Genomic DNA, 13,101 nt, shown 5'->3' with positions numbered 1-13,101 from the left:
CCAATTAGCACAAATGGTAAGTTCCGACAGTGCCTACAAGTGTGCCTACTGGCCGCTAAATGGCAATACCGGTTTCATATGTATACACCTGGTATATATTTTCACATTTATAATTGACAGTTTTGAAAAAAAAAACTAAAATATTATAAATATATTATACGAAATTTATATTTAAAAAATTTCTGAATTTAAAGAGATTGCTGCGATTTATGAATATTAAAAAAATTCGTTTTTTTTGAAAGAATTTTGAAAGGTGGAGCAAAAAAAAATATTCTTAAGATTTCTGGGGAAATTTGAAAATATTTTTCATTTAAGAAAATTAATTTGAAGATAAAATTGAGAAAGGTTTTCAAACATTTCAAATGATTTCGTAAAATTAGGAAAGAAAATGTAGAAATCTTTAAAATTATCAAGAATACGAAATTTTAGAATATATATTCATGTAAGTTTCAAAGATATTTATAAGTTTTAAATAGTTTTAAAAAATAATTAAAAACATAAAGGATTTTAAAAAATGTTAAACAAATTTTAAGTGATTTTTTAAAATAATCTTTAAGAGAATACTTCATATTTCAACAAATTTGAACAAAACTTAGATTTTTGAAAAATTCGAAAAAAGAATTTACAAGTGATAGTGAATAAATTTTCTTAAGATTTTTAGGAAAATTTGTATTTTTTTTAATGAATAATTAATTTAATGTTTTTCGAATAATTTCAAATAATTTCAAATAATTCCATAAATAAGTAAAAACAGTATCTAGAAGACTGCAAGTTAGATTTTTGAAGATTTCGAACCAAAAATTTAGAAGTATTTTGAGAAATTTGAAAGGTTTCGAGAAAATAAGCCAATTTTTTAAAGACTCCCGATGAATTTTTAAGTAATTTTTATTTAAAAAAATTTTAAGAAATTTCTGAATTATTTTAGAACATATTATTAGGAAGTTTTGAAAAATTTGAAACCTATTACTTATAATTTGAAAAGAGATGAACTTCTTTAAAATAAAATGTAGATTTTAGAAGGGTTTTAAATAAAATTTTAAAGCTTCTGATGGATTTTGAAAGGTTTCAAGATAAAAAACAAATTTTCTTAAGATTTCAAAGCAAAATTTTAAAGCTTTTTGGCAATTTTGAAAAGTTTTAAGATAATAACCAACATTTCTAATGATTCGTGTGAAAATTTCAAATATTCCTTTCGGAAAATAATTAAAAATTTTCTTTTTTAATTTAAAAATATTTCAAAATATATCTAGCAATGTCAAAAAAATCTAATCGGAAGTTAGACATTAGACAATATAATTGGTAGCAAACGAATGCACGAAAAGTTGGGTTTAAAATACGTTTCGAAAACAAACGAAACAGGTCAAAATATTTGAAGTCCTCGTATCGAAATGTAGAATGAAGATTATATAACAATACATTCAAAAATAAATTTTTTTCCATCGAGAAATCGTGTTTTGAGTGTTTATAGACTGTTTGGTTCAGAATTCAGATTTTTTATCTAAGAGAATATAAAACCCTTGCATAATAAATTTTTAGCGACTTTCGCTTAAGTTTTCCGAGTTCTGTCTCTGAGATTCTAAAGTTAAAATGTCACATGCTTTTCAAATGATGATCCATCATTTTCTTGAATACGGAAGGTTTTGAAATTTAATTGACTTTCAAGACTATCATAAAAAGCCACTGGATTTTTAATCAACTACTTTTGCCGCGTCGAGTTCAACTTCGAGAAATTCTGGTGGAGCATAAATTCAGTAATCAATTGAAACCTGAGTGATTTGTTTGATATTAGACAGGGGGTTAGGTAAGGATGCATTATGTCCTCTTGGATATTCAATATGGCTTTCTCTCTTAGCCGAAGAAGGTATTGATCTCGGGATAGAGAAGGTGCGCGGATTTGACATTTGCAAATGAAAAGGTTCTTAAGCTAGAATCAGTGGATCATTTTCAGAGAATGTTGAGCAGAGTGGATACTAGCACGAAGAGTACCCAGAAAAAACTGAAGTTTAATTTTGTTGCATGTAAACTTTCCCGTTGTTAAAGTTTACTTGCTATTTGGCGAAAGTTTATCATACGATGGAATAAAGATTGTAGTCTGCTACGGCATCCTTAGCAGCAATGAGAAAACGGCAAATTATGAGTGAATTCGCGCTATAAATCCGGAAACCAGATTTAAAACAACACAGAAAAAAACAAAAGTTAAAATTTGTAGCAGGTAAGACTTGCAACGGTTGAAAATTTAACATATTTTGGCGAAAGTTTCACCATGGTTAGGAGAATAATTCACATTTCGTCTACTGCGTCACGCTGAAGTGAGCAAATTTCGGTAAAACATGTAGAATCAGTAACAGAAAACACGACAAAAACATTTGTTCTCACTGATGTATCTCCTCCGATATAATTTACATTATTGCAGATGAATTAGAACTGATTTAATACCATTTTGCAAAAAGCGCAAAAAGCAATTGACCGGTGGGAATCCCCATTGCTCTCCAATTTAATGAAGCTAAACGACGATAGACAGCGCTGGCGTCATGATTCTGGCTGAATGTCGAATAAAAATGGAGGGATTATAAGGCAAAAGATTATCCAGGTAAGGTTCAAAATCGAAAATTATCTTCGATTCATTTAAAGTTTACCTAGCAAGGTTAATTTGTGTTGCGGTCAATATTTCACCTGGAATCGATGTAAACTTTATCTTTCGTTTTTTTCTGTGTAGGCGACTTTTAAAGTTAAAGTAAATAAAGAAAAATTATTGTATTTGAAAGAAGACATGAGATAACAGTAATGCAATATTGCCTTTGATTAAGAGAGGATTGAACAAGTTGATGATTTCGTGTATCTTGGAAGTATTTTACTACTGACGAAAATGCATATGTACGTGTAAGTGTATCAACGACGGTAGGATGATTAACGGCAGTGTAGGAGTTATTACTAGAAGTAAAAAGATGACAAATAAAGTTAAAATTGCAATATTTATGTAATTGTATGCTTAAAACCACTGTGCTGTATGTCAGCGAGACCTGGACTTACCAAAAAAATTATAGGGGTAATCAGTAAAGTGAACACGGTTGATATGTAATTTCTGCGGAATAAAAAACGCGAAGCGCTAAAAAACGCTAATGGTAAAATGCTAATGAACCAAGTCAGTAATTAGTGGATTTTACAAGAATGTGGTGTAGAAGAAACACTGATTGACAAGAGTGAAAGGCATTTTTTGAAATTGATTGGTTATCATGAGATAATGGATGAATGAGACTAAAGAAAAAAGACGCTATAAACTTTTGAAGAATTTGACAAATCGAATGAGCCTTTGATATGTATTTATGGGGTCCCAAAATAAAGCTTAAGTTCGATAACCAAGTTAATCTAATCACAATTACAAAGAATAGAGTATTTTCAAAACTTTAAAAAAATTTTACAATAATTTCTAAAAATAGAAAAACTATTTTTCTAGCAGATTCAGAAATTTCAATCGGCCTTTTTTTGAATATATGAAACAGATTTAGAAATTATTCCAATGAAATTGGTCGATTGGATCAAAATACAAAAAGTTAGATCATTTTCGTTTGCGGTATCTTATTTTATTATCTGCATCGCTTTTCTTCAAACAGAATTGTTTGTATAACCTGATCGTTGACCGTATAAAGCGCGAATATCGTTGCGGTGAGAATGTAATCGACAAATAAGACGCAGGTGAATTAATAACATTCTTCAAAGGCAAATTAAAAAACAATGTTCAATAACGACTGTAATTCATTTAGTGGTTAAATTGGAATTTTGGACTTGCGTAAAAATATTTATGATATTTGAAATCAAGTCAAAATGTACGCATAGAATTTTTATGGAAAAAAATTTAGAAGGTTTCACGGCTGTGCTAATACGGTTCGAAAACGTACAAAAATTTTTCAAAATTAAATGATTAAATTATGGTATATAGACTCAATAAATTTGTCTATCATGATCAAAATTCTTAGTATATAAACTCAAACCATTTTTACACACATATAAAATAAATTCTCGAAAATGGTTAAAGTCGACAAGTATCGGTAACAGGAATCCGCGTGTCCAGATCAAATAATGTTGTGAACAAAAACTCAGCCTGATCATTCCCGCATAGAAGAAACGAATTTTTGTTTACTGTACTATTTATTAAGTTAATAGTGATATTAAAATAAAAAAATCAATCAACAATTAACAATTATTATAATTGTTAAAAATGATAATCTACAGTTATACCTAAGGAGAACATTATAGCCCAAATACTTTGGTATTTTACTTAACTTGGTTGAAATTAGCTTCGAAGTGAATGAAGATACGAAGTAAACAATTAGAAATTACTGCATTACTAGGAAAAAATCACGCCGTCATAGAAAAAAAAAACACTGCAAAGCCGTTTCGGGGCATTCATTATATGGCCTATCCTATTGTGATCATTTTATGAAAACTGCTTCCTCCTTAAGGATTATCTTTTATTTATTCTGGATGTAAGTATAGAATGTATAGCTGTAAGCCTTTTGCAAGAATTGGGCTCATCATTTTTAGATGAACATGATAAAAGTCTTCTAAGATAAACTTCTTTACTGGATGAGAACTCAATACCTGGAAATGATAATCCATTCAATATTCACTGACTTATAAAATGTATGTTATTGTATTAGAAGTTTTTTTTCACATTCTCGTTATGTTAGAGAATACGGAAAATTTAAAATTTTGAGATTCAATATCTTTATAATAATTTCTGAGATTTTACCATGGTTTTTATGCTACAGATAATTCCTGAATGTAAATAGTTCTTTTACGCAAATATTGAATCAGGACGGTTAGAACGTACGGAATGTAAAAGACAAAAGAGTGCGTCCACCAATCGACCGATTTCTTTCTGCCTAGGGCACGCTTCCGCATTTTTTATGATAACTAGAAAACCAGTAAATATTTAATTAGGCAAAGTTTCCATTTTTCCATTCATTTCCCTAAGTAATTCAGAGAGTCGAAGTTGAGAATCGAAAATTTCTCAAAAAAGGAGAATACTTATACATGCTTTTTTTATAATCATAATTAAATTTTATTAATTCATTCATAAAACTATTTTTAATTAAAATATAAAATCGAAAAGACAACCACGCGCGCATCTTCTATTCTATGAGAAAGCATTTCTGTAAAAGTTCCATTGTTAATAATTTAAATGGGATATTTTAACTATGATAAAATGCCTAAATTGAGTTTTAGAGTGGACTCTAGAGATAGGGCCACCTAATATAGTTTTTTCGAGCACTAACTCCGCGCCTCAAGTAGGAGTAAAAGGAGCTGTGCGAGGTGAGCGGCGGTCGCTCAGGCGTGAACCAAAACCGGCCCAGTCTCAGAGTTTCACTGTGGTAATAAAACCGATTACGACAAAAACAGTGAAACATGGAATTTATTTTATTCACTAAATATTTTGTTTGTGTATTTTATTATAAAAATTGTGGGGGCGACTAAGAAATTCCGAAAAATAAAATCCCCTACACTCTAAGACTTCCAAAAATTAATATATTCGGAATAGAAAATTTCCCAAAGTATAAATTTGCCGAGAATTTAATATTCCCGAATTGGAAAATTCTGGAAAGTTATTACTGCATTTAAAAATTCTTGACAATAGATCATTCGTCAAATAAAATAATTTCTGAAATTATAAAATATCTAACACAGGAATTTTTTTAATTTATTTATTTTGTAAATTATAAATCTAAATTTGTGCCAAAATCACCAATTTGTTTATAAGAATTTTCATGAAAGGAATAACTGTCAACGTGTCAACCTAATTTTATATATCTACATATGCTTACAAGAATTATGAATATTTTTTAAATCAAAATTCCATATTCGGGACTGCGGGAGAATTAAATGTAATATTTATTTCCTTTTTTATATTTTTCGAGATACATTTCGAGATATATTTTAAGTCTTTTCAAACTATTTCCAGTTGAGAATTAAATTCACTGTGTTCTAAAGAGCCTAAGAAAATAATGTGAAAATAACGTAAATTATAAACAAAGAAAACCTATTTTTCTTCCGTTTTGGCATTTTTTATCTTATAAGCTCAGATGAACTTACAGTGCAAGTCCGATAACTTTCCAACTTCGGGGCTGTAGGGGCGGAAAATTCCAGGAATTGCGGACTTACAGGATGCCCCCTCTAGTAGCATGATATCAGGTGTGCGCGTGCATAAATCATGAGCGCAAATTAGCAAAATAGCGCACGTAGTGGGAGAACCACAATTAATGTGCGTGCTGTACGTGTGATGACGTTTTAGGGGAAGTGTACACTTATTGGACGGCAGGTTATCGGACTTCTACTGTAGCTGAAATATTGTTTATGCTAAGGCGCCCGGCACTCCTCTCGACCTTAACATCTGCTCATGATCGGTAGAAACTTCTGGTTCGAACCCAGGCCGACGTTTTTTTTTTTTTTATTAAAAAATAACAACTTTGCAATGTACAGCTGAATTCTCGTAAAAAAATGAACATACTATAATTTTAGTAGAACTTACTCGCATGCAGATGAATTTATTTTGAATCATTTTTAAGGTTCCATAGACAACGCCAGAAACCCTAATAAAATTTGCTACATTATATTATTCTCTTATTTTACAAAACCAATCTTTCCACTATATCGATGGTTAAAAATTAAGGAAATGAGGGCATTTTTTCCCATGGTTTTGAATATCTCTTGAATCCTGTAGCCTACAAAGCCCTTCCTTGAACACGATTGTCTGGAATTAGAAACCTCGGAGTTACGAAAATTCTAAAACTGATGGCCCCGCAGTTTTTTGGTCAGAGGAGCCGCGGGGACGATAGAGGCTTGCTCAGTCATGTGTGACCACCAGCAGGGTAGTGACAAAGCATAAAGTGCGCCGGTGGTCACACGCGTATGCTGGAAATGGTTCACACGGCCCTGACTGATTACGTTTGGAGGACCTGGACCTGGACCTGGACTTAAGATCAAGGCCAGTACACACCATGCTCGAAATCGTTCTTCATTCCACGTTCCAATGCAAGTCAGTTAAAATATTGCAATTTGTTATGAGTAGTGGTAATAATCAGATTCACGTTAATAATTTAATTAACTAAACTAAATCAATGTACGCAAGTATGTGTTCAGTATGTTAAACCAATTTTCTTAAATTGCAGTCAGGCTCCGATTTGACTACGGTTTTGTTATTAACCTTCGACCTTGAACCCGCAACCCCTACCATCTGAAACTGCCGCGCAGCGTCAATTTTCAGAAGTCACAAATCAGGTTTGCTGAAATCGGGGTCTGAGTGTACTCTTTGTCGTAACTTAACTCTTTTAAGATACTTAAGGAACTTATCTAAAAAAGCAAGTAAAGTAAATTAAGGTCAAGTTACTGAAACAAGTACCCTTCCGTTAATAACTTAAATATGCAATTAATTTACATGCATTAAATTAATTATTTAAATCAATCTACATTACTTTTATTATTTTTTAAATTATTCTTGAAATGTTGAAAAATTCATGGAATCTTACATCCTTAAGGATACTCTTATATACGTTAACTTGATCGCTTAAGTTAAAAAAAATTATACAAGAAATATTGCCGCGAGTCAACATGTGCAATCGCATCTTGTCTTGACCTATTAAAACTATCTAGAAAAATATGAATGTAAAAGGAGCTAATATTTTCGCCATAAATTATTTTCGGGTTGTAAAAATGAAGGGAAACTTAACATTTTAATTTTGGAGACTCCATTGAATTTGTATAATAAAAGAAAAACATGAAAAAATACAAAAAACATATTTTTTCATTAAACTTGCTATTAATATGATTGCCGTCAAATCAATAAAAAACGAATTGCAGACATATCCCCCATAAATGTGAAGCTTTCTGTTGACACATTATTTTATATGATACATGCATGACTACGGCCGTTTTTCATTCCTGTGGAGCGAATCTGAAGATCCTCTTTTCAGCTCATAGGCGTGTAATGGCCATTACATACCTATGGGATGGTATGCAATGTCTATCATATACGAGGATCTATGACGTAAGCATTTTTGATGGTATAGATTTACATGGTCATTACACACCCATGACCTTGCAGAGCGGCAATCAAGGTAGGCTCCACAGAAATGAAAAACACAGCTATAACCATGCATTTTTTATATAAAATATCATATTAATCATAGGGAACCTTTATTGGCGAATTTGTTTTCAGTACTCGTCAATAAGGTCCCTCTTCTCTTTGGTGCATGATACACGATTTTTCCAGCAGGACAAGAGGGACTTTTTCTAAGTGGGTTATCCAGCATTCCTTAATTGGTAGAGTCTATATGTCCGGACGAACCCATGTCTCGTTTTCCTTGTCAGGTCCGTACGTTTAGACTCAGCCTTTATTATTTTAATCATGGATTTATACTTTTTTATCACCTTTTATACTTTTTAACTACAGTATCATCCGTATTTAAAGGTTGTTACATGGGTAGAAGTGGCAGAGTTCAATCTCGGAGGATGCATCCTCCCATAGAGGAGTCGCGCACGTGACCGATCAAATGAATTGTTGACAAGCTCATTCAACCCCGGGAGTATACGATCGAGGAATAGGCAGTTAGAACCGGTTATATCTTGAATATTGATGAATAAAGAGCAGCACAATTTATAAAATGATATCTGCGAAAATTTACTTTTATCACGAGGATTTTTATTTGCACTCTTGACGCTTTCCAAAACCTCGTAACTCGCCTCATGACAGTCTTCGACCTTGTGTAAAAAATACGACGGCTGATACCGAGAAGTACAATATTAGACTTCACGGAATAAAACGCCAAACAAATTTATTGCATCATATTACAGCACAGCTTCTCCAAGATGTTTATCAACGATTTTTATTATTTTCACTAATTTTCGGAAGTACAAAGCTCTACTTTCGAAGCCTGATGATAATTTCAGAATTATAAGCTTTTACAACAAAACAGGACCTCATCTGCCTAAAATTGTTGGGCTTGACAAAACGAACCAACAACCTTTAGCAAAGAAATAACTACTTCCCTTAATTTTCTTTGGAGTTATTCACAAAAAATAAGTGATACGTTTCTAGGGTGGGGGAGGGGGGGTGTCAAAGTATCATGTTCCATATTAACAATAATGAAAATCGTAATTCGCAAGAGAGGAGGGGCAACATGACTAATAAACGTATCACGTATTTCCTGAATGGCCCCTTTCGAGATCTCTGAATTTCAATATTAAAAAATAAACGTCAGCCGCTCTTTCTTGGTCGAACTGCGATCTCGCGAGTCAGATCTCGGAAAATCACTTTTCTGGGTTCGCTTGATTTGCCTCGTCATACTCCACAATCTTAGACAAAGCTCGCTACGCAGAAATAAATGGGAAATCTTATTTGTTCTGTCTTTTGTCTTCCAAGTTCCGTGTGCAGGATTAGGATCTAAATTCACTTCACTCGCGCCATTTTCACTTTGAATTTAAACTAATTTTTCGGGCAATTGCTAAGTCGGTGAAAATTCGCTTATTGTTGGGATTTACGAAATAAATAAAATAATCAGTGACTTACAGTGTGCGGTTTGCCAAGTCTCGGAAAAGTTGCCCGGTTCGGGAACAACCTAAGACAGAATCGACAAAGCACAATGCTTATATACGGGGAGAGCCGGCGGTTCACCTCCCCACTCCGCCTCACATGCTTAGCCTAAAACATTATTTTTCTCTTTCTCCCACTCACGCACACATATAGGGAAATTGTGTCGCCTCGCTTTCCAGAAACGGCGGAGTTGTGGGTGAGGCCACAAATCATATCAGCAATCATCTTTGGTACTGTCACCGACGAAAGCCCTGTATCTACTAGAATCTGTTTTTTCATCTGAGCTTGAAATCCACGTGTTGCCGCGTCACTCAGGCCTTTCCAGTTGTGTAAGATCTCGAAAACCGCCATGCCAAAGCACATGTGCGTTCCCCAAACAATCCGTGTCATTGCTCATACTGTGTACTTTTCAATTAACTGCTTACCAAGAAAACGTAATTTGTATTTTATAAGTCTTTCCTCACTTTTCAATTACAATAGAGACGTAAAAATCAGAAACAATCTCGTCTTAAAGATTTGAAAAATCTTAAAGTTTAATAATCAAGCAGCCGCACTCAAACTTAATTCTGTATGCAGTATAGGGCAGTCCTTATCCATACTTGGTGAATTTTTTGTTTTGAATTTATTTGGTCTCACGCCAAAAAGCTCAAAATTTAAACGAAAGTAGTTAATATTTAAGGGTTGCGCAAAGACTATGAAGTTTCCCTTTCTTTTAAAATATGGAAATGTCAGCTTTTTATAAATCTAATATTTAAGGTTTATGAAATGTTACGAATAATTCCGTATTTCAGTATGTTGTTCAGAATTCGTCAGGGAATATGAGAATCAATTATAAATTTTGGTGATAAATCAGGTGAATGACTTTAAACCCCTCTTCTTATGAGTCCCCAAAAGAAAGCCCCAGAAGAGCTAAATTTGAATATTACGTATTATTGCGATTTGCTAACACTTTTTGAATGTACTTTCTTATAAATAGATGGGTTCTACGAATAATAGGCTATCTATTCGTTGCCATTAAGAATTAGACTAACTTAATTTAGCTCAGTTTTCAGAAGGGATAAATAACCTATTTTTTACAAACATTTCCTAAAACTCCAGTATTTTGTATAACAGTTTGTGATGTGCATTCGGCTCCTATGACTTTCAAAACAAGAAATTTTAAAAGATTTTTATTTATTTTAACATTTCTGGCAGTTTAAAATTACGTTTCTTATCTGCGAGACACGTAAAGTTAAAAACTCCCTTGATACATGAATTGTGAAAAAACGCGGGTTTTCAGGTCGATACGGTTGGCTTATGTAAGGAGTCGTAAACTTCCAGTTTAAATTTAAAGTGATTTGGTCAATCAGTTTCCAAGAAATCGCAGTTTAGGTTTTATGAGATCTTCATTTTATTGCGTTTTTTGGGCGAAAAAAATTAGTTTTTATTTTTTAATTTCAAAACTATCTTTTTTACAAAAAAGCCTAATTGAAAAAGATGCCCCCTGGAAATCCTCGTCGATTCATATTTTTTGTTAATGGAAATTTTCGATTTCCATTTCCTAAATAACCGCTAATTTTAGTTTTTGAATTCTTTGAAAGAAATTCGAATCTTTTTCCACTAACTGTCAAAATATGGTTTTGATAAATTAATGTATCTTACGGGAATATACTTATCCCAGTATCTTATCGGTTGATAAACATTTGTAATTATCGATATTTGGGAAGAAATGTATCGCTATCGACATATTTCCTTCCGCTGGTATCGAACGGCGATTATTCGATACTAAAAGTGCATTTATACCTAAGAGGATATATCACATGGAGTGTTCGTCTCTATAACCCTATACTTAAAGCATTGTAGTACGCATACTTACGAGAGGGGTCGCAAATCAAAATCTTAAACATTAAAAGTGCAACTTTGCTTGTTTAAATAAGAAAGTGTGGAATTTTTGTAAATAGTACGATACATTCTTGATTGTTAATTGAAAAAACGAAAAATCATTGTTTATAAGATTTTCATTAATTATTTTACAAAATTTCAAAATAAAATCATACTAGCAAAAGTACTATAATTGTATTAAAAAATTGTGTACAGTCAGTTCAGAACAATTCCATGTCAAATAATCTGAAGACTTCCGGATATTGTCAGTAATTTTGATGAAAATTCTAGTACGCGTTCTTTATGATTTTGAAAGAAAAACCCTAAAATAATTTCTTTTTTAATAAAAAAAAAACTTAGAAGATATACATCCAAAATCGTAGAACTTCCTAATGATTCCAAGTTGATTGTCTGAGAAAGCGGAGTTGAACTCAAGACCTAGACCACTGAACAGTCAAACATATTGTTCAAATCATCCTTCATCGAATGAAGCTGAGTTTTGGAAGAGATCGCTATTAATTCCATACTTGGATTCTTTGATCGTTGCACTAGAACGTAGATTCTCGGATGAAAACTGTCCAGCCTATTCATTATTCCAATTGCATCCAGCGAAAATGTTGAAAATGAACATTCACGATTTCATGGAAAAGTCGGAAAAGTTTTCCAATTGCTACACCTTACAAATTTTTAGTGGCGAAGCTGAATTGTAGTACGATCACTGGAAAAGAAAGAAAATGAGCTGCGAGGATCTTCAAAAACTTCTATCGGCGAGAAAATGGAAGGCATCTGCCTTTCAAGCTTAACAACTCAGCCAAAAAAATACTAGCGCAATAAAAAAATAGTCATATGAATGCTAAAAGTGTTTAACGTAAATAAGCTTGAAAGACGTTTATATAAACAAATTTTTGTGCTGTGAAGACTGAACATTTTTTTTTTAAATAAGGGTTTTCGGGTACATTTAAGAACAGTCAAGTTTAGAGCCGTATTTCTTAAACAAGGGGCAATGGGAAGAATTTGAAAAAATTCATGAATATGAGGAAAACTTTTTTGAATGAAACGCAGTTGACAAATTTAAAAAATAATAAAAATTATATTATTTTAAATCACCCGGAAGGATGAGATAGTCTTATTTTTGGCAAAATTTGCTATATTTTTAGGCATTTTTTTTTTGTTGGAAGCAAGTACCAGAAAGCAGGGTGGATCTTTTTTTTTTACTGCTGACCGCTAGTGCCTTTCTTCGACCCACTGTTTTGAATCCTTGGGTAGCACCTGGCACTTCCTGGGCAGCAAAAAAAGGGTTCGAGCTGCTTTCCGGCACTTGTTTCCCAACAAAATAACATGTCTAAAAATATTGCGATTTCCCCCAAAAATAAGACTATCAAATTCTTCCCGGTAATTAAAAATAATTACATTCAGAACATTTTTCCTCATACTCATGAATTGTTTCAAATTTTTTCCTATTTCTCCTTGTATCAGAAATAATGCTCTAAACTTGACTGTTCTTAAATGTTCCTGGAAATACTTACTTTTTTTACATTTTTCAGTCTGCGAAGCATACCATTTTTTATATAAACTGTCTTCAAGCATGCCTACCATTTTCTCGCCGATAGTAGACCTATGCGATGTCGTGCTTCAAGTTTGTGGTTATTTTTGAA

The 13,101-nt window shown here is 32.5% G+C and overlaps 1 protein-coding gene across 2 annotated transcripts in view; it reads right to left on the bottom strand.

Annotated features, from left to right (window-relative positions):
- LOC117167560 (synaptic vesicle glycoprotein 2B) overlaps positions 1-13,101 on the bottom strand; it is a 209,894-nt gene that overhangs the window by 69,746 nt on the left and 127,047 nt on the right. The window contains exon 1 of one of the 2 annotated variants that reach the window (XM_033352589.1): positions 9,563-9,606. The exons of the other annotated variant lie outside the window; for it this stretch is intronic. The gene's annotated coding sequence lies outside the window, so the exon portion shown is untranslated. Of the gene's footprint in view, positions 1-9,562; positions 9,607-13,101 lie in introns of those variants that run through there. 2 annotated transcript variants of the gene reach the window in all.

The sequence above is a fragment of the Belonocnema kinseyi genome, chromosome 1 (genome assembly GCF_010883055.1).
Source record: "Belonocnema kinseyi isolate 2016_QV_RU_SX_M_011 chromosome 1, B_treatae_v1, whole genome shotgun sequence".
Taxonomy (NCBI): domain Eukaryota; kingdom Metazoa; phylum Arthropoda; class Insecta; order Hymenoptera; family Cynipidae; genus Belonocnema; species Belonocnema kinseyi.
The sequence above is the reverse complement of the archived record's forward strand: the minus strand, read 5'-3'. Positions and strand labels throughout refer to the sequence as shown.